At 42.1% G+C, this 19,964-nt stretch overlaps 1 long non-coding RNA gene across 2 annotated transcripts in view; it reads left to right on the forward strand.

Moving 5' to 3' along the window:
* LOC310676347 overlaps window positions 1-19,964 on the forward strand; it is a 331,795-nt gene that overhangs the window by 106,999 nt on the left and 204,832 nt on the right. For both annotated transcript variants that reach the window (XR_014510475.1, XR_014510476.1), the window contains exon 3: window positions 17,308-17,432. This is a non-coding gene — a long non-coding RNA (uncharacterized lncRNA). The remainder of the gene's footprint in view (window positions 1-17,307; window positions 17,433-19,964) is intronic.

A 19,964-nucleotide genomic window follows, 5' to 3' on the forward strand; every position in this document is an offset into this window, starting at 1 on the left:
ACAATTCGTAATACAGAACACATCTGAAAGTGTGGTATGTATGTCTTCAAGCCGTATACTGTGCATAGCTTCAAAATCCAAGCAATTCATTCAAGTTTTACCCTGTGTACAGGTAATGCCTTTAGGGACATACTAGATGCCGCAAGGGTTTGGACTTCACAAAGTTCTCTATCTCACTTAAGAGCTAAATGTGATCGTTGTTTCAGACGGGTGAAGTACTCTGTTGGGATCTTGAGCTTTGCGACTGCAATTTAGCTACTCCTCAGATATAACTTATTTTTCCTTTCGGGTGATGAGAGGCATATTCTCAATAGACTTCTTTTGTCCATCGAAAGCATATACCATTTTTCTTTTAATGTGTAGTCTCATAACGTCTGAGGAAACATTAGGTTTGTGCAGGGATCACACATTCCTGTGGATTAGTGATCTACACCTCCTGCTTACGTATCATTGTAACCAAGTTCTTGACTTTACTTGATTTCTGGATGTTATTGACACCTTCGCCAATGTCTTCTTTTTATTTATTTGTTTGCTGAATCCTTCAAAGTTCCCTCATAACGTTTCCCTAGCTCCAACATAGTTCCATGTGAAGAACAGTTGTAATGTGGCAAAACATTCACAAAAGCTGTGCAGCGATTCTAAGCTAACTTACTCCTAGGGAATAAGTAAGCAACACTGGGATTTACTATAGAAAGTAAATACGCAAAGGATTTTGCTACATACCATCTTATGCTTTTGTACTTCTACTCCAGAAATTCAGTGTGGGTAGTGACTCCCCCCTTCCCCTTTTATCTTTTAATTGTAGAGGTTGTTGGCATTATCTTGGGAGACAATGGGGGAGTGCATCTTTGGGGGTGATGTTGGAAGGTTGCAGCACCTGTAGAGACCAATGCAGGAGAGACATGTTTTGTTGCGGCTGGGACAGATGAAGGCATCCTCCCAGTGATCATTTCTCCTCTAGCCTCTGCTATGGATATGCAACTTGATTGCCTGTGTCCAGGCACTCCAGTCATCTGCACGGGATTCCCACACGACACGGTTGATGCTGCCAGCCTTCAGGTCATGTTTGCAGACATCTTTGTAACACAGAGTTGGTCTGCCAATGGGCCTGGTGCCAGAAGCTAGCTCCCTTGTAGAGCATGTCCTTGGGAATCCTGCCATCTTCCATTCTGTGGACGTAACCAAGCCAGTGTAGATGCCGCTGAGATAGGAGTGTGAACATGCTGGAAATGTGGACTTTTTAAAGGTATGTTTTTAATTTTCACAAAGTTTATATGTGAAATCTTAAAAAGCCCAACAGTTACAGCTTGTAAGCACTTAGATAAAATAAGTACTTTGATGAAGTAAGTACCTGGATGCTGTCTTCCTAGAGCAGAGGACCAAACATTCAAAAAGGAGAGATATAGTAGTCATGGGAGAGGAGACTTCAACTACCCCAATATCTGTTGGAACGCAAACTCTGCTAAGAATGCAAGGTTGAACAAATTCCTCAGTTGCCTCACTGACAATTTCATTTCCCAGAAGGTGGAAGCAGCAGCAAGGGAATCATTTATCTTGGACTTGGTCCTTACCAACAGGGAGTAACTGATCAATGAAGTGGAAGTACTGGTATCCTTAAGAGGCTTTCTAGCATCACCATGGGAAATCAGTCTTCTTAAAGTCCAGAGTGCATCTCCGACTTTACTGTTTTCCCTTGCCTCTGTTTAATGAAACTCAAGAGGACACAATCACTTCCTCTCAAGGGATCTCACCCAGTAGTTCCTTAAGCTTTTTGAAATCAGCCATCTGCCATGGATAATTTATTTCAAATTCCTACATTGCAGGAAGTTGGACTAGATGACCCTCAGGATCCCTTCCAACTCTATGATTCTACAAAGACAAGCAACCATTAGCAGTCTTCCAGCTTATGAAATGCAGTGTTGGGTACTGAATTGTTAGCTTCAGTCAGTTCCAAGTACATCTATCTGCCTGGAGTATTTTTAAAAACACACACAGAGAGAATAGGAATAGGAGATACCATAGGTACTTTTCAATGAGTAGTCATTGCCCCAATGCACTTTTATTTTTTTCCCACTACAAAAACACACTTTGCAATCTGGCCTTATAAAAATGCATTGTATATAGTACTGCTCCTTGGTTACACAGTGAGAATATTGTGATCCATAACTGTGTAGAATGAAAGCACTGTACTCCATGGCCTCATTTGTACCACCGAAAGCAAAGACCATTAATTGGGCTCAAGGACACACTTTGTTTTGATGAGTGTATATACTTTTTGACTGGGGGAGCTCCTTGAACTTAAAACGATCCATCCATTCTCTGCGTTTCCCTTCTCAAATCTCTCTACTATTTTGTTATCTGCAAAAATACAAAGCGGGATGTTGTTGATTTCCCCCCTTTTTAAAAAGGCATAATTGAAAACAACAAATTGCGCAGATGTGCCCAGTACCACAAAAAGAAGGGTATTTTAAAGTGAAATCCTGGTCATGGAGCATAACTGTTCACAACTAGCAGTTATGGTAGCTAAATTGAACATCTGAATTCATAGGTGGTATATCCCTGGATACTAGGTGCTTGCTATGAAGCAAACAACAGGGGTGACAGTTGTCGTCATGACCTCCTTGTGAGAATGCTGTGGAGAGAAAACAGAGAGAAGCCCCCCCCCCACCACCAGTAAAGCTAAAACCTAAGGTCACCCAATGAAACTGAATGGGGAGAGGTTCAGGGAATACTAAAGGAAGTACTTATTTACTCAGTGCATCAACTATGCAATTCACTGACAAAAGGTGTGATAATGGGTGCCAACTTATAGGGGTTTAAAAGGCAGTTGGACAAATGCATGGAGAATAAGACTATCAATGGCTGCTAGTTCTAGCCAGGGCAGGGGTGCCAACATGAATAAAATATTGGGGAGGGGCAGGCAGGCCCCTCCCCACATAATCAACCACAAGACGTGGTGCATGACCACCATTAGAATGTCAATGCCCATCAACTTGGGAGGGGTTGGCCCCCTCAAGTATTGTAGGGGGGTGGGCAAAAGGACCTCGGTCCCTAGGAGTTGGCTTCTGTGGCCAGGGATTTTGTGTGTGAGAGAATGCTCAATGGTACAGAGTCTTGACACCTCTCTTTTTTGCTGCTTATAGCACACATGGCACTTTTCTTAATATGTGAGAACTGGAACCTATTTTTTTTACCTTTTTTTAAAGCACTGATGTATATGGTATTTGTCACATCCAGGATCATTTGCTATGGAGCAACTTTAGGGGTGGACTACTGCCTTCTTAGGGACGCGGGTGGCGCTGTGGGTAAAAGCCTCAGCGCCTAGGACTTGCCGATCGAAAGGTCGGCGGTTCGAATCCCCGCGGCGGGGTGCGCTCCTGTCGTTCGGTCCCAGCGCCTGCCAACCTAGCAGTTCGAAAGCACCCCCGGGTGCAAGTAGATAAATAGGGACCGCTTACTAGTGGGAAGGTAAACGGCGTTCCGTGTGCTGCGCTGGCTCACCAGATGCAGCTTGTCACGCTGGCCACGTGACCCGGAAGTGTCTTCGGACAGCGCTGGCCCCCGGCCTCTTGAGTGAGATGGGCGCACAACCCTAGAGTCTGGCAAGACTGGCCCGTACGGGCAGGGGTACCTTTACCTTTACCTTTTTACTGCCTTCTTATCCTGCTTGTGATCTTCCCAGAGGCATCTAGTTTGCCACTCTATGAATCAGGATGCATGACTAGTATAAAGGTCTTTAGTCTAACTGAGCAGAGTCCTCCTACATTTTTACCTGGCTAACCACAAAATGTAGGATTATATAGACTTTGGACTGCTGCAGCAAGTCAGTCATACCTTGGAAGTTGAATGGAATCCGTTCCGGAAGTCCGTTCGACTTCCAAACATTTGGAAACCAAAGCATGACTTCTGATTGGCTGCAGAAAGCCCCTGCAGCCAATCAGAAGCCACAGAAGCCTCATCGGACGTTTGACTTCTAAAAATAGTTCGCAAACCAGAACCAAATTGGGAGCCAAAACGTTCGAGAACTAAGCTGTTCAAAACCCATGGTATGACTGTCTGGAAAAAAGACAGCTGGAGGTTCATCCACTGCACTTAGCAGTCTGAATGCCTGGTCAACTCAGAAGAAGGCCATGCTGATCCACGATCTTATCATGAACAAACAGACTGACCTGGAGCAGGAGAGCTGGGCGGGACTGACCTGATATAGTTCTGCCCACCTGGGTACTCTGTGCAACACCAAACCAGACTAGAGGGTCAGGACGGTGGCATTGTCATAGTTCATAGAAACTAATTCTCTTTTAGGTGCTTTATGTTATTTCTTAATCCTCACAATAAATCCTAGAGGCAAGTTGCTGATGAGACGGAGGAGGAAGAGAGAATCCTCCTATGATACCAGGAAGGGAACTGAAGATAATCAAGTGTGCTCAAATATGAGAGGAAAGCAGGGGAGCTCTTACCGAAGTCCACAAACACCACACCTGCCTTTAACCAGTTTAATCAATCCCACCATCCCATATCAAAACAGATAAAGATAAATGCCCCCTCTGCTTATCCCATGTAATTTGAGTACTGGTAATTATACCCATTTATCTAGGTCTGGGTGTTTTTAAAAAGCTTTCTTTCGATAATGCTTAATGTCATGAGGTCACCTGAAAGCATAGCTGTCAACTTTTCCCTTTTCCTGTGGGGAATCCTATTCAGAATAAGAGAATTTCCCTTTAAAAAACGGGAAACGTTGGCAGCTATGCCTGAAAGCTGTTGGATAATTTCTAATATAAATGACATTATTGATAAATCTGAAAACAAAAGTAATGCTGGACTTCCATTTTAAAACATCCACTCTACTTCATTCAAAATATGAATTGCAATAAATTTGTCCAGTTTTTTAAAATATAAAATCAGTTTTAGACTTTTACAGACTGGCTATTTGTCGTTAAGGATTTAACAGTATGCTATGCATGTTTTCTTTGTACGTGAAGTTATTTGCAGTGTAATCCTATACTACTAAGAAGTAAATCCCCTTGAGTTCAACATGACTTATTCGCATATTAAGTGAGCATAGGACTTCCACCCTACTTAGTATTTAGGCACTTGATTTTGAAAAACTGTAGGTCATTGGTTGGCTAAGCTATTTTAACCAATGTGGCATTAGGCAGGTGTTGTTACTCAAATGCCAAAACTGTGAAGAGGCAAAATGGTGAAGAACAAGTAGCCAAAGTGGGAAAGTATTACATCTCACTGAACTTCTCTAGAGCCATAACTGCAAATTTGGTTATTAGTGGAAGCATATGAATATCAATTTGAAAAACCAACAGCATAATGGTAAGGCTGTGATAACATATTATAGTGATATCAGGTGATAATATATTATGATTTGGTGTTACATTTATTCAGCATGCAATTGAACATGCTGAATTTTTATTAAGATCAGCTGACTAGAATTCCAGTTTTACACTGTGTTCTATTCCATTTTCAATAGGGTAAAAGAGAATCTCCCTTTAAAAAAAAGGAAAAAGAAAGCCAGAACAGATGCTTTTCAACCTTATTTCAAATTGCTCAGTTCCGGATAGACTACTGACAAATCTATGCAAATATCACAGGAAATACTACTAAAAAAAATGGTATCAAAGTAAAAATAACTGACTTGATGATTTCTCGCATGCTGACAATTCCAAAAGAATTATTACAATGGGTTTAAGAACTCTTCCTACTGATGTCAGTCAATTAAATACTTTGGTGATACTGGAATGAGTACCACATAAGAAGCTAGCGAAAGATAATTCCATTTCTCCCACTTTGGGCTTCCATAATAAGGGTGAGTTCAGCTCTAATTTGCAGTGTGCATAATACTGCAGTTAAAAAAAGAAAGAGGCTTAGACGCTTGTGATCCCATTTACTTACTGATATGGATTCGGCTTCTCTAACCAAGGTTAAAAGTGATTTGGGAACTGTTCGCTCCCACCTGCATCAGCATTTTAAATCTGTTCTGCTGCAGCTGGGAGAGAGAGCGAGAGAAAGAATCTTATGCGAGGCACCCAAACTCCTTGCCAATATTTGCCTTCCCAAAGCAACTGCAAGCCTTAAAAGCCTTTAAAGGAAAACAATGGCTTTAAAAATGCACCAACATAGATACCAAGACCACTAAATACATTGATGACCAATTCAGCTCTGAGTGGACAGTCTGTTTGACATGCCTTCATTCGGCATGTTAAACCAGTCGTCAATAAGCCATTGATTAATCAAAAGATGTCGTTTCGAAACAGGAACTTGCTTCTCTCAAGGTTTGCTGGGCTCATTAAAGATCCCTCAGCTGCTCTGACTTCATCGGCAATCTTGTGAAGGGGCAGCATCAGAAGCAGCCCACTGATTGGGACTCCATTGGCTCAGCAGGGGATCCAAGAGCTCAGTGGAGGGAAAGTGTCAGGTTAAAAATATGTCTTGGTGTTTGCAGGGCTGGGAAAAGAATGCCCTGGCTGTGCTAATTGGAAGGGATTGAAAGATCTGGGTGGTAGCCAAACCGTCCTGAGTGTAATGTGGGAAGGTGGGACTACTGCAATGAGCATGCAGCACTGAATCTAATCTCCCATCAGGCTTCAATTCTATCAATGCACGCGCCCAGCAATTGCAATTACCCTGGAATCTTTTTTTGCGGGGTGGCGGTGGGAGAGAAGCTCAACACAATTCTCTTGACTGCAGAGGGAGCCCAGGCAAATTTTACGTGACACCATCGTAGAACGAGGCAAAAACAATGAAGGAGCCTCTGAAATGGTAGTGATTATTGCAGAATGTGATACTGCTACTGTTAAACCGTGCAGGGAACTTGTTAACAAAAAAAAAACAGATAAAAGGTGAGCGTCACTCAAATATTTTTTCAGTCAGCTTCAGGGGGAATTGAATTCAACCAGCAATTTCTGAATGGATTTTGCTTACAAAGTCCTGCTACTTCCAGAGTTTGTGTTCACACTGCAGTCCTGTGCACATTTATTCAGAAGTCGCACACTTTTCAATGGGGCTCACTCTCTAGTACGTGTGCTTAGAGTTGCAGCCCTGCAAAGTGTTTCTGCACTTCATTTAACTTGGGATCGTAGCTCATTCTACTCCTGTGTTACTGTCATTGGCAGCTAACTCATAGCTGTCAACTTTTCCCTTTTCTTACGAGGAATCCTATTTGGAATAAGGGAATTTCCCTTAAAATTTCCCATAGTTGACAGCTATGAGCTAACTGGGTTCTGTTTCACTTGCCCAGTTCTTACTATCACATTGGATATAATTACAATTTGTGGTAGTCGTTTATGCTGCTTTCCCAGCACTTTCCTCTTCCTGTAGGACTTAAGAGCAGAAGAGAAGCCCTCAGGGTAAAGGCCCATCTAGTCTAGCATCCTGTTCTCACAGTGGCCAACCACATGCCTATGAGAAGCCCACAAGCTGGTCTTGAGTGCCACAGCACTCCACCATCTCCGATTCCCAGTAACCAGCATGCTGTGTCCAATGGTGAAGGTAGAACACAGGTATCATAGTTAGTAGTCATTAACTTCTATCCCACATGCTTGTCAGCAGTACTACCTAACTAACAAATAAATAAATAAATGCAGCAACCTTCACACTGGAAAATAAAGACCATGTGCTGTGCTTCATGAATCCTTCTAGTTCCAGCTGTGAGTGAGGTGCCTATAGTTACTTTCTGGAGAGAAGAGATTCTGTATGTACTCTGAGACTGTGACTTCTTTAGCCATTCTGGAGGTGTAGCCCAAAATCACTCCCAGTAATGTGTGTCAGAGAGACATGGAGTCCGTGACCTGACGCCAGATTCTAAAAGATGGGACTGGTTCACATACGTATGTATAGCACTTGGTTACTTAGTACTAGATTATCTCAGCAGACTTCAAATCGAGTCCACTGTTTTCCAGGTGATGTGAGCTGATAGGCAGGCACTAAATTGGGCATTAGAACAGGTCATTCACAGGTACAAGTCGGCACTGCAGTCATCCAGTGATGAACATGCACGTGCCAACCAGTTCACAGCTGACTAGCTGGTTTCATGCACATTCACTATTCAATTATTGCCTCTTCGTATGACTCATTCTGGAGCCAGCAGTGTCCTGGAACACTGAAGCAAATTCTTTTATTATTCTAAGTTATAGGTTCCCAAAACGTGTGGTCTATGGACCACCAGTAGTCCATGAGCTTTATTCAGGTGGTCCATGGTCGTGATTCTACATAGTGGTATAGCTATGTGCATATGGAGAATTTTGTGTGTGTGTGTGTGTGTGTATGTAAAGAATAGTGAGCACAGTGGTTAAAGGTAAAGGTAAAGGATCCCTGACAGTTAAGTCCAGTCGGGAACGACTCTGGGGTTGCAGCGCTCATCTCGCTTTATTGGCCGAGGGAGCCGGCGTACAGCTTCCGGGTCATGTGGCCAGCATGACTAAGCCGCTTCTGGAGAAACCAGAGCAGCGCACGGAAATGCCGTTTACCTTCCCGCCGGAGTGGTACCTATTTATCTACTGCTAGGTTGGCAGGAGCAGGGACCGAGCAACGGGAGCTCACCCCGTCGCAGGGATTCAAACCGCCGACCTTCTGATTGGCAAGCCCTAGGCTCAGTGGTCTAGACCACAGTGCCACCCACGTCCCACTGAGCACAGTGGTTATGTGTGTACAAATAACAGCGGCCACAGATACTTTGGACTATAACTCCCATCAATTCCTGCCAGCACAGCTGCCTTTCCTATTCTTTTAGATTAGGATATCAACAGCTGGGAGCTTGCGCTTCTACAGACATCTCTTCACATCACAGTTTGGTGTGTGTGTGTGATCCTTTGCTCAATTTAAGTCATGTTTCAAATGGCTTAGTTTGCATATTTAGATAGTCGTCTATATTTTTAAAACATTTCATTCTCACCACAGTAGATTGTTCTCCTGACATGTGTTAAAGACCATTGTCTTTATAAACAAACAAGACATTAACGTAAGGATTGTTTTTAAATGACAATTCTCAAACACCTCATTTGGATTCTAATTAGGCGCCTTTCATCTCAGGCTCCTGTTTAAAGTACAGGACTAAACCAGGATCACAATCAGATTAATATAATGGTGAGGGAAGTTCATTTTCACCAGTGAAGGGAGTGCCCTGCAATTAAGTTCCCACACATGTGAGTTATGGGTCATTTGACCATTAGTGAAGTGACTAATCCAGTCGTGAGGAGAATGCCTTGTGAAAATAAATCTTACTGAACTAGTGGCTCCTATGATGGATTCTCTCCCCCACCCAACCATGTTCTCTGTGCTGCCGTTCAGCTTACCCTTTTGAAGCCAACCCTAGGTGTTTTGACATTGTTATGGGGAATTTTATCAGAGCTCACAGGAGCCTTTGCGAAGAAAGAAACAATAGAAGTAGCAGAAAATAAGTAATAAATAGATAACCAGAAGCCAGCGCTAGCACAATGAACGCTCACTCATCAGTTTCAACAGCATCTTTTGTCCTGGGATGGTCTGAACAACCATTTAAAAAAAGAAAAGAAAGAAAAGCAACAAAGTTTGTGATTAATCCAGGATCATGTGTTCTTACAGCCACTTTGTGAGCAAGAGACCAAAAGGAATTAAACAGGAAAAATTGCTGCAAAATGACTTCTGGCATCATTTGAAACATTGACAATGCTCAAGCCTTTAGGATAAATAACTACAAGGGTGACCTGCTACAAAAAGTTGCAGTGTATCCTACCTCCTAGCACACAGCCATGGCTACTTTCAGAATACTGTCAGCATTCCACTCTGGAGCTCTCCATTTTCTTTTCATTGGGTACTTGTTGTTCTATGACCACCAAGCAACAGACTAGCCAGTGGGTGGGTTTGTTTGTGTTTTTAGTTCTGTATTCTCGCTCCTTAAGATGGGATAACATACAGAAATACAAACTCACTAGGAAGTCAGAAGTAGCTTTAACTCAATGCTGAGTGCATACTGCATGAGAAAACCCCAGCTTAGAAAGATAGAATCAAAGGGTTGGATCTAGGAATCTCAAAGGTCACCTTGTCCAGCCACCTGTTGATGCTAGAAAGCCACAACTTCAACTTCGCTGACAGATGCCATCCAGCACCTGCTTTTAAAAAGCTGCCATTTTGTAAAATGTTTTGGGGGAAGGCCTTTCCCTTTGAGCCATAGTTTACCAGATTCCCTCCCCATAATTTGTATTTTTGTCACAGGTCTCAACAGGGCAGGCACGTGCGAGGCAGAAAGACTGTGAATATGCACAGAATGCCTCCTTCCCATAAGTGAGTAACTAAAACCAGCATCTCTCCTACCCATCTTGCAGACTTAAGCTCCAGCACCTTTTATTGTTGAAAGTAGTAAGAATAGTTTGGCATGTCGACTAAATTTCTATAGTGAATGAACACAACTCAAATGACAAAGAACTATTATACTAGCTCTCCTAGGAACATTTGTCAAATGCAATGCAACTTGAATTATCTCAAGGCCAAACATCTGACAATGGAGAAGACTTGTATCTTTTAAAAAAATGTGTCCATAACTGAAAAACATTCACAGTGAAATAATTATAACCTTTGCTGCTAGCCAGCCCTTATATAATGGCTTTTCTAGTGATGTGCAGGGGCCACAAGATTCACAAAAATACTGATCTGCTTCTGAGTCACTCTGCGCATTCTCTGATTTGATCTGTAATTTGGTCCCTGAGCAACTCTGCAAAAAACAACGCTCTGTGTTCCTCAATTCCTATCCTGGGTGTCTAAAAATGGCTGTAACTGCCCCCACTGCCTTACTTTGCGCTAGCTGGATGGAATTTACAGGCAGAGGAAGCCTCCAGAGTGGATTATGCCTACCAAACTGTAGACCTAAGAACATAAGATGAACCCACACTGAGAATCATTTCTCTGCTGTGAAATCTTTTGGTATACTGAAATCTGAGATGATACCCCTAGCTTGTTCTTCTGCATAGATTCCCAATGGCTCCAGCGTAGGCATGTGGCATCCCAAACTATGACCCAGGATTTTTTTTGGACATATGTATCAGGGAACTAAGTGGTACACATACTCTCTCCCTCAGGATCCACCCCCATTGCACGCACAACTTAAGACCGTAGGGTAGTGTATCTGGTTTTATCTCTTCCCCCAATTCTGCCGCCAGCAGGAGAAAGACTAGAGTCAAGAGGATGGTTATGGAAGGAGGAAGATAGCAAAGGTGTCCTTGCTCCCATGGTCAACAACATGGCATATATCACAAGTTGATTAGGCAGCCTTGTTATGCCTCTCTTCCGACAGTCATTAGCAAAGTTCCTTTTGCATATCCTTTTCATTCTACAGTTAAAATTAAATTTAATTACAGCCAATATGAGTCATAATGAAAAATAAACACTTCTCCATACACATAATCAAACAAAGATGAATGAGGCTTGAGGTTTTAATTGTGGCTCTCTTTGGTAATTCTTGCTGAATTCCTAATGATGTACTTAACAGGGAGTGCAAGCATCTTGTATTACCACATCAAAATGCCTCCTTTCACCATTGTCTTAGACATTACACAGTTGTCTTGATCAAGGAAAGTGTGGGATTGCTTTTTTTTTTTTGCCATTTATTAAATGGCACATTATTTAAATTGTTTTACCTCTTCCAGAGAGTAGTGTCATGTATTGTATTTTGCATTAGGTTATCTCTTTATTCCTTGTTATTTTAATGAAAATTGCAGTGCTTCTTAGGGAGAAATAGGTAATTACATGCACAAGTCAAAATAAAACTCCTTTACACTGCAAAAGCAGCACACGTAATCAGGGAAAAAAATAAGGAGATGGTGCAATCAGGCTAGAGATCACGGATCATCTGATCAACTCTGTGTAACCAATTTATTTCATGATACCACAACAAACAGTTCTTTCAGAACACAAAATGGCCTGAACTCCTTGTTGCAACAACCCTGAAAGGTAGGTTTCTACACTCATAGCATAGTAAACCTCACAGAGCAGACTATTCACAGTTCCAGCATACATGAAACTTCTATCTCAACCACGTCAGATGTAAATGCATGGCTAAACAGCCAGGACTTTGAAGGTGAAAGTAATAGAGAGAGATGAAAGTGGGTCTTCCAGGGCATGGGTGAGAGAAGCACCAAGCGTGTATATATAGAGAAGCAGCTGTAAACTACAAGCAAATGGACATGAAATGCAAAAAATATAAGTGAAGGTAAAGGGACCCCTGACCATTAGGTCCAGTCGTGGCAGACTGGGGTTTCGGCGCTCATCTCACTTTATTGGCCGAGGGAGCAGGCGTACATCTGGCCAGCATGACTAAGCTGCTTCTGGCGAACCAGAGCAGCACACAGAAACAGCGTTTACTTTCCCGCTGGAGCGGTACCTATTTATCTACTTGCACTTTGATGTGTTTTCAAACTGCTAGGTTGGCAGGAGCTGGGACCTCACCCCGGGAGCAATGGGAGCTCACCCCGTCGCGGGGATTCGAACCGCCGACCTTTTGATCAGCAAGTCCTAGGCTCTGTGGTTTAACCCACAGTGCCACCTGCATCCCTTCACTCCTAATGACCCTAGGGCTCAACTTTAAACACGCACAGTCTCAATACAATGAGGGGAGGGTGAAATGTTACAGCCAATGAAGTACTTCTAGTGTTGTGATTAGGAATGGGGCATTAGAAATTTGATTCAGTTTGCATTTAAAGGCATACATCAAATTTGCACATTTTGAAACAAAATGAGAACCAAAACGCAGCCATCCTTCAAAACATACCGTAAACATACCGTGAATTTTGCAAAGCAGTTCTGGTTGGACTGGGTGATGTAACCGTTAAATTGATGAAAGCAGATGGTGAAATGGAAATGCTTTCCTTACAAGGGTTTGGAGAAGAGGAGGAGGATGTAATCGTAAGTGGAGAGATGGAGAATTATCTGGATTTCCCCGCTTTGAGAAAGCTTCAGTCCGGGTCTTTCTTCAGTTCTAGCAGAGAGACAGTACTCTGCATACGATTTTGAGAGAGTTTAGAGAACGACGTTACCGAATTTGTGATACTCTCTGTGGAAAAAGACTGGGGAAAATTAAAATGGAGGGTTCTAGAGGAGGAGATGGGATACTATCATAAACAGAACAGGAAATGGAAATACAACAGGAAATGGAATTTGAACATATGGAACTGGACATGAATTAAAGGATATTTTAACAAGGGGGGAAAATGGAATACTATTCCAATATGTGATCACATTGGAGAGATTTTAACAGGGACATGGATGGAAGAAAAATATTATTATTATTATTATTATTATTATTCAATATGGAGGAATGGTGATGGGAATTAATAGGGGTGAAGTTAATATTAAAGGAAAAACATGGTAAACATTTAGCAATCATAATAATAATAGTTCAGAAACCCCTCTTGGACTTTTTGTGGCCAAAAGAAATGAATGTTTCAGAGACACTTTGACTTAAAAGAAATACAGTACTGTTTAACAGAAAGTTGAGAAGCTGGATGCTATCATGGACTGGATGTCTTAAATAATCTCCCCCCCCCCTTTTGTATGTAACTGCAAGATGGAAAATTAGAAGCCCTTGTTATCTTTCTCTAATGTTTCCTTTTCTTCTTTTTTCCTTTCATTTTCTTTTGCTTCTCTCTCTCTCTCCTCTCTCCTCTCTTCTTCTTGTTTTTTCCCTTTCCTTTCTTTTTTGCCTCTTTATTCTTTTTTCTTTGGAGGCATATGTTTGGGGCCTTTGTTAAGGTGCAAGGATTGTGCAGTCATGGGGTGGTAGATATTTGATGGAGGGCCCTGGGTGGGAGGCAGGGTAATGTTGGTCTCCCAGGGAGGAGAAAGGAAGGTGAGAGTTGGGAGGGGCTGCTACCTTCTGTGACTGATGGGGGCTGAGAATTGCCTTTAGGAGAGGACTCTGTACTCTGAATTTACTGTAGCTGTTGTTTTATTGTGAAAAAGGTTAATAAAAATCTTGTAACAGAATTTTGCAATGCAGTTCTTCAGCCAGCTTATGTGTAGAAAAATCCACGCATTAGTGAAAACAACATACAAAAAAGCATTAGAATATTTTTTTAAATGCATGAAAAATATGTTTTATTAGGGAAAATTCACATTAAAATGCTGATTAATTTTTCATGATGGTTTTTTCTTCCTTTTAAAAAAATACAAATCGTTGCAGAAATGTGTGGAACTGAATTTAAGATTAGAAAAATGAGAACCCAGGAGAACGAAATGGACAAATTTGTCTGTTCCTGGTTGTGACCGAAGCTCGAATATACATCACGGCAGATCCGTGTGTTTAAACCTAAACACATAGGAAGCACAGGGACTGGATTTCAAGAGCAAAAAGGGCACTCAGCAGAGGGTACCTTCCACCATCCTCAAAGTCTCCCCCTCCCCCAAAATCATTTTCTTCTCTGGTTTTGCTCTAGTAATGGAACTGAGTTTTGCTGTGAATGGAGGAAACTGACCTGGTGGAGTGGCTACAATGAGATAAGTAGCAATGTGGGACGTTCCAAGACATTTTTCTGCCTGGGGCGCCCCCTTCACTCTGTGTGCCTAAGCCAGTTGGACTAGACATAGAATCGTACTTCAGTACTGGCAATGAGACAGTTTCCTCCCACCACACCTGAGGGCAGCAGGACAGGCCATGTAGCCCACAAGACTCTGCTTTCAAACAGAGGGGAATGGCTGGGGAGCTGAGGGAGAACAGCTGGGGTGCTGCTGCCCCTGCCCCACCCAACACCTGCTGCTTGCTTGTGCCAGTTGCTTCACTCCACCCAATGGTAGGGCCGGCCAGCCCGCATGGGGAAGATCCAAGTTTAAACACATATGTCTGCCACTGCCACCTGTTGTGTATGAGCTTCAGTTGCCTAATTTGTTCACTACACTGTGGTAACCTTGTGATCAAACCATACCTTAGGTTGCATGCCTTTTATTCACAACTTCGTCATTTTCTCTTCTTGCAAACACAAATCTCATTAACCTGGAATTGTTTTTACTCTGCTTGATATTAAAGTTTATAACTTCCCCTTCCTTGGCTCCGTGTTGACATGCACCTATTGAATCTTAATTCCCAGCTATTTAAACTGGATGCTCTGTTATTTATACTTGAGAATCTAGAATCGTTTGGGTCATCCATCTTGATCAGGGATGAGGAGCTTGTGGGCCTCAAGATGTTATTGGACTACAACTCCCATCATCCCTGACCATTGGCCATGCCAGCTGGTGCTGATGGGAGTTGGAGTGCAGCAACACCTGGACAGCTACAAATTCCCTGTCCCTGGTCTAGACATGCAGTGGTTCCATATTTTTCTGCGTCATTATGACATGCTGTAGTGGTGTTCCTAAGTGGAGAAAGAAAGCCTTAATGAGATGTGAAGCGAAAATACCTGAAGGTTTGCTTTTCCACTGTGTGTAGACATTGCACAATAACTTGTAGCAATTTAAATTTCATCATTATCTAGCATTTGTAGGGGTACTTCAAAAGTTTAGTTGATAGTTAATTTAAGATTGCTGACTTAGATCACAATACAGTAATTAGGCAGAATTAAGGTAAAAATGGAAAGAAAATGAATCAAGTAATACAATACATTGTGTAGTAGTATTTTTTCCACTTCTCAAGACATTTCTAGTAACGTTACAATGTTTGCATTCTCATGAAAGAAAGACACTTTGATTATATATTTCTGTTATAAAACAATCTTTGAAATATGCTGGCTAGCTTTGGCTTCCAGCTTTTACCATTGTCGTGAGCCATAGCGTACTTGCTGTACAATACACACAGCAGCACATCCTCAAAAGCCCTGAAGACAATTGATACTTCAGTTCCATATCCACTCCCTGGGAGTAAGTCCACTGAAAACAATGGGACCTGTTTCTAAGTAGACATGTCCAGATTATTATGTGAATTACGTAACTAACATAGTTCGCTGCAAGTATGGGGAACTTCTGGCCCTCTACATCAGGAGTTGCCAACCTTTTTGAACCATTTGAGATTCTGAGAGAGTACTGGAGGCACCAGTCACAAAATGGCTGACATTGGGGGCGGGATGAAACACAAAATGTATGCCATGGGGAACATGGCATACCACAAAGCTGAGAGAGGTAGTCACACCTCACGTTTTTATATTTACTATGGGAAGTTAGCTTTGTTCTGCTGGTCCTGATTGTGCAGATCACACAATATTGATTTTACACACACACATGAAAATACTAGTGCTGTCTAATAGCAAGAAGGAGTATTCCTCAGTACCAGGAGAAATCTACAATGTGGCCACATCTGACTAAGAAAATATGAAACCTGCACATTTTGCCCCCTAACTTTATTTCTAGGGGGCGGGGCTAGAGACTTACCTTTAAAAAATATGAAAGCTCAGAATCTGGGGCACCTATCTGAGGGTGTCAATGAAAGCCTTCACACGCGCTGCTGTAAATGTTCTTGGACTCTTAACTGCTATTGTCCATGACCTTATTGGCTGGGGCAGAATGAAACTAGACTCCAAGAACATCAGGAGGACCACAGGTTCCCAACCCTTAGCCTAGGATGTGGTCTTTGGTCTGGTCGATGGCATTATGAGATGAGTTTTGGAAAGTAAGGAAGAACCAGCTACAAGAATGTAAGGCAGTTCACTGCACATTTCAAAAGCAGCACATACATTATAGACAAAAGACATCATCTGCCAAAGAACATTTAGATTCTATGGTGTTCATTGTACTTCTCTTCCCTTGAAATTGGTGGGGGGCAGGGGGAATGTTGACTTTGGCTGAATCAGACATCTGTTTTGCAAGAACAGTTTAATGTGGTTGGATTTGTACCAGGGATGAAGAACTTGTGGCCCTCCAGATATTATTGAATTTCAACTCCCATCATCCCTGACCATGGGCCATACTGGCTGAAGGAAGTTGGAGTCCAACAATATCTGGAGGGCCAAAGGTCCCACATTCGTGATCTGCACTTCCAGCAGAAGGGATGTGCAGAGGTGGAAAGAGGTGGAAAGTGGACTGTACCATCTCAGGCTGATCGTGGTAGTAGATAGTATTTTTTGAATGCTTTCCTAAGTAAAAAAATACAAAAGCAAAAGGGTCTCCCTGAATATGAAAAAGAAAATAAAAAGCACAGCCTTATGTGCTACGTGGGGTGGGGGAAGGGTATCATATGAGGGGGGGATTTGAAAGTGATATACCCCACATAGTCGAAAGTGGTACATTCCAGTTTACCACCTCAACCTTCTACCACTTCCGTCTTATGGGTATGCAGATTCAGGTCATGTTGAGTTCAAACTATTCACATTAGCATTCTTTTTTTGTTGTTGTTTAAAATATTGGTAGAAATCAGAGTAAAGGACCTTAAAGAAAGGGGATGAAGAGTGACTGGACCATTTACAGTCCCGCCGGCTGACTGGACCATGGTTCTTTCTCATTTCCAAGTCTGTTTCTGACATTTCAATTTCACAGTAAGTTTTAATTCAATAACTGGCAAATATTATTATCATTTTTCATGGGGCCAAGCTGAGATCATTTATCTCCTTTGTATATTTTAAAGCTCAGACTGTTCCGCTGGAAGGAACCCCCTACCAACACACACCAGCTATAGTGACCTTACTTGTTCCATTTACTGAATCTGTGATTTCTTTTCTCCGTGTTGGTGTGTGTGCCAGATGGCAGTCAAATGATAATAAACATAACAAATAGAGACAGTGCATGAGGAGAGATAACAGTGGCCGAATGTACACAGTTGTTGAGGATGGAGGAGATTGTTTGCTGCAAAACGAACACAAAGTTCCATTGTATAAGAATCAGGTTTGTGTTGTTTCCACCAAAATGTGTGAAGTAATGCAGAGAGTGAAAGTCTGCATTCTAATCAGGGGTTGGATGTCAGCAACGTTGGTTGATTTTAGTTATTCTGGCAAGGAGCTCATCTCAGTGCTCTAAAGTGATGCTGGGTCTTTTCCCATATGTGCAGTTCAGTCTTGCGCAGGCTTACTCAGAAGCAAAATGCATTGAGTTCAATGCAACTTATTCCCATGTTAAGTGTGCATTCAATTGCAGCCACAGTTATGTGGCCTTTGCTAAACCTTATGATTTTTTACTAGTGTGCACAGTGCATTATGATTTTTATCTCACTCCCGGGAGGTTAGCCTTTAAGATTTCCATTTCACAAATGAAACACTGAGGCTGAGAGATAGTTCTGTGTTTGGTCCTGCATCCCTAAAGCTTGACCGCATGTTGTTCGAAAGAAACATGGTTCAAATGGAGTGGGGGGTGGGGATTCTATTCCATTCACATTTAAAGGTGAACCTACCTAATCCACACTTTCAAAAAATGATGCAAGAAGTAGAACATAGCCAGTCTTCAAAATTCAGATTTCTCATTTTTTTTGCAATGCAGTGCTCCAGCCAAGCAATGTGTACAAGAATGTTCATGCTGACATAAAGTGTGCATGAAATATGATGTAAAGGTAAAGGTAAAGGGACCCCTGACCATTAGGTCCAGTCGTGGCCGACTCTGGGGTTGCAGCGCTCATCTTGCTTTATTGGCCGAGAGAGCCGGCGTACAACTTCTGGGTCATGTGGTCAGCATGATTAAGTTGCCACTGGCGAACCAGAGCAGTGCATGGAAATACCGTTTGCCTTCCCGCCAGAGCGGTACCTTTTTATCTACTTGCACTTTGACGTGCTTCTGAACTGCTAGGTTGGCAGGAGCAGGGACCGAGAAATGGGAGCTCACCCCGTCGTGGGGATTCGAACTGCCAACCTACTGATTGGCAAGTCCTAGGCTCTGTGGTTTAACCCACAGCGCCACTTGCGTCCCACAGCGCCACCCGCATCCCGAAATATGATGTATTAGGATATAATTGCAAAAATGTGCTTATTAGGCAAAATTCCAAACAAAGAAGTATATATTAGCATAAATTTGTATTAGATTGTCTGACTACCATGCTCAGTTCTGGAACATTAATATATAGGATTAATTTGTTTATCTTGCATGTTTATGTTGTGAACTGCCCTGAGATCCACAGATACAAATTTAATAAATAATAAATAAAATAATAATTCCATGTTCAATAGGAAGAGTTTACACAGGAAAAGAGAAAGCACGTAAAACATGCTAAGAACTTCATAATTCCTTTCAAGCTTTTGTGAGAACAAAACCCGAGACAAATTAGTCATGACTCATGTTGACTTCCCACTTCCAAGAACTATTTATGCAATTGCTTGGAGGCTGCCCTGGGATAGAAATAAATTACACAGAAATTAAATCTCTCTGTGTGTATGTGTGTGTGAACTGGACAATCTGTTTAATGGCTCAAACCCTGAGGTAACCTCACCACTCCCATTCTGGCTTTAGATTTATTTGTTCATATGTTAAGAACTAGCTGAAAATATTTGGCTTCACATTTTAAAAGATGCCGGAAGGGAATTAAAGTCCAGAAATGTAGTGGAGGTAGCCATTTATGGTAGAAATAAATTCTAGGTTGAGGAAAGTTATTTTGTTCAGAGGAGTTCATTTTCCTAATGAGGTAGAAGCAGCTTGATCGAATTATACAGTACTTTTTTGATCAATTGAACACCCCATGTTTCCGAAGGTGCATAATGAGCCTTGTCACCCCACTGAGGTCTGTTCATGCTTGTGGGATGCTGATTCTGTACAGCTTAGTTTCCTTTTATTCCTCCTCCCTCACCAAATGTTTCAAGGCTGTTTTACACATTTACACAGAGGCATATCTAAGTTTGCCCTCAAGAAGGAGCAGCAGCCGAATCACGCTCCCTGTTGAATAAACTGATGCAAATACACAAGTTGTCACAATCACTCTTTCCATCTTTAGGTGTACAGTTAGGCAACATAGGGCAGCTCATAGCCCAGAAATGTGATGTGTGAACTGGTCCTTAAATAGAGCTTAATCATCTCCCTCACGTGTTTCCTTTCTGGATGAAATGGTGCTCTGAAAGTCTCCCATTTAATGAGGCAATTGTTGTGATTTTCAG

This window comes from Podarcis tiliguerta (assembly GCF_965153285.1).
Source record: "Podarcis tiliguerta genome assembly, chromosome: 4".
In the NCBI taxonomy this organism is placed as follows: domain Eukaryota; kingdom Metazoa; phylum Chordata; class Lepidosauria; order Squamata; family Lacertidae; genus Podarcis; species Podarcis tiliguerta.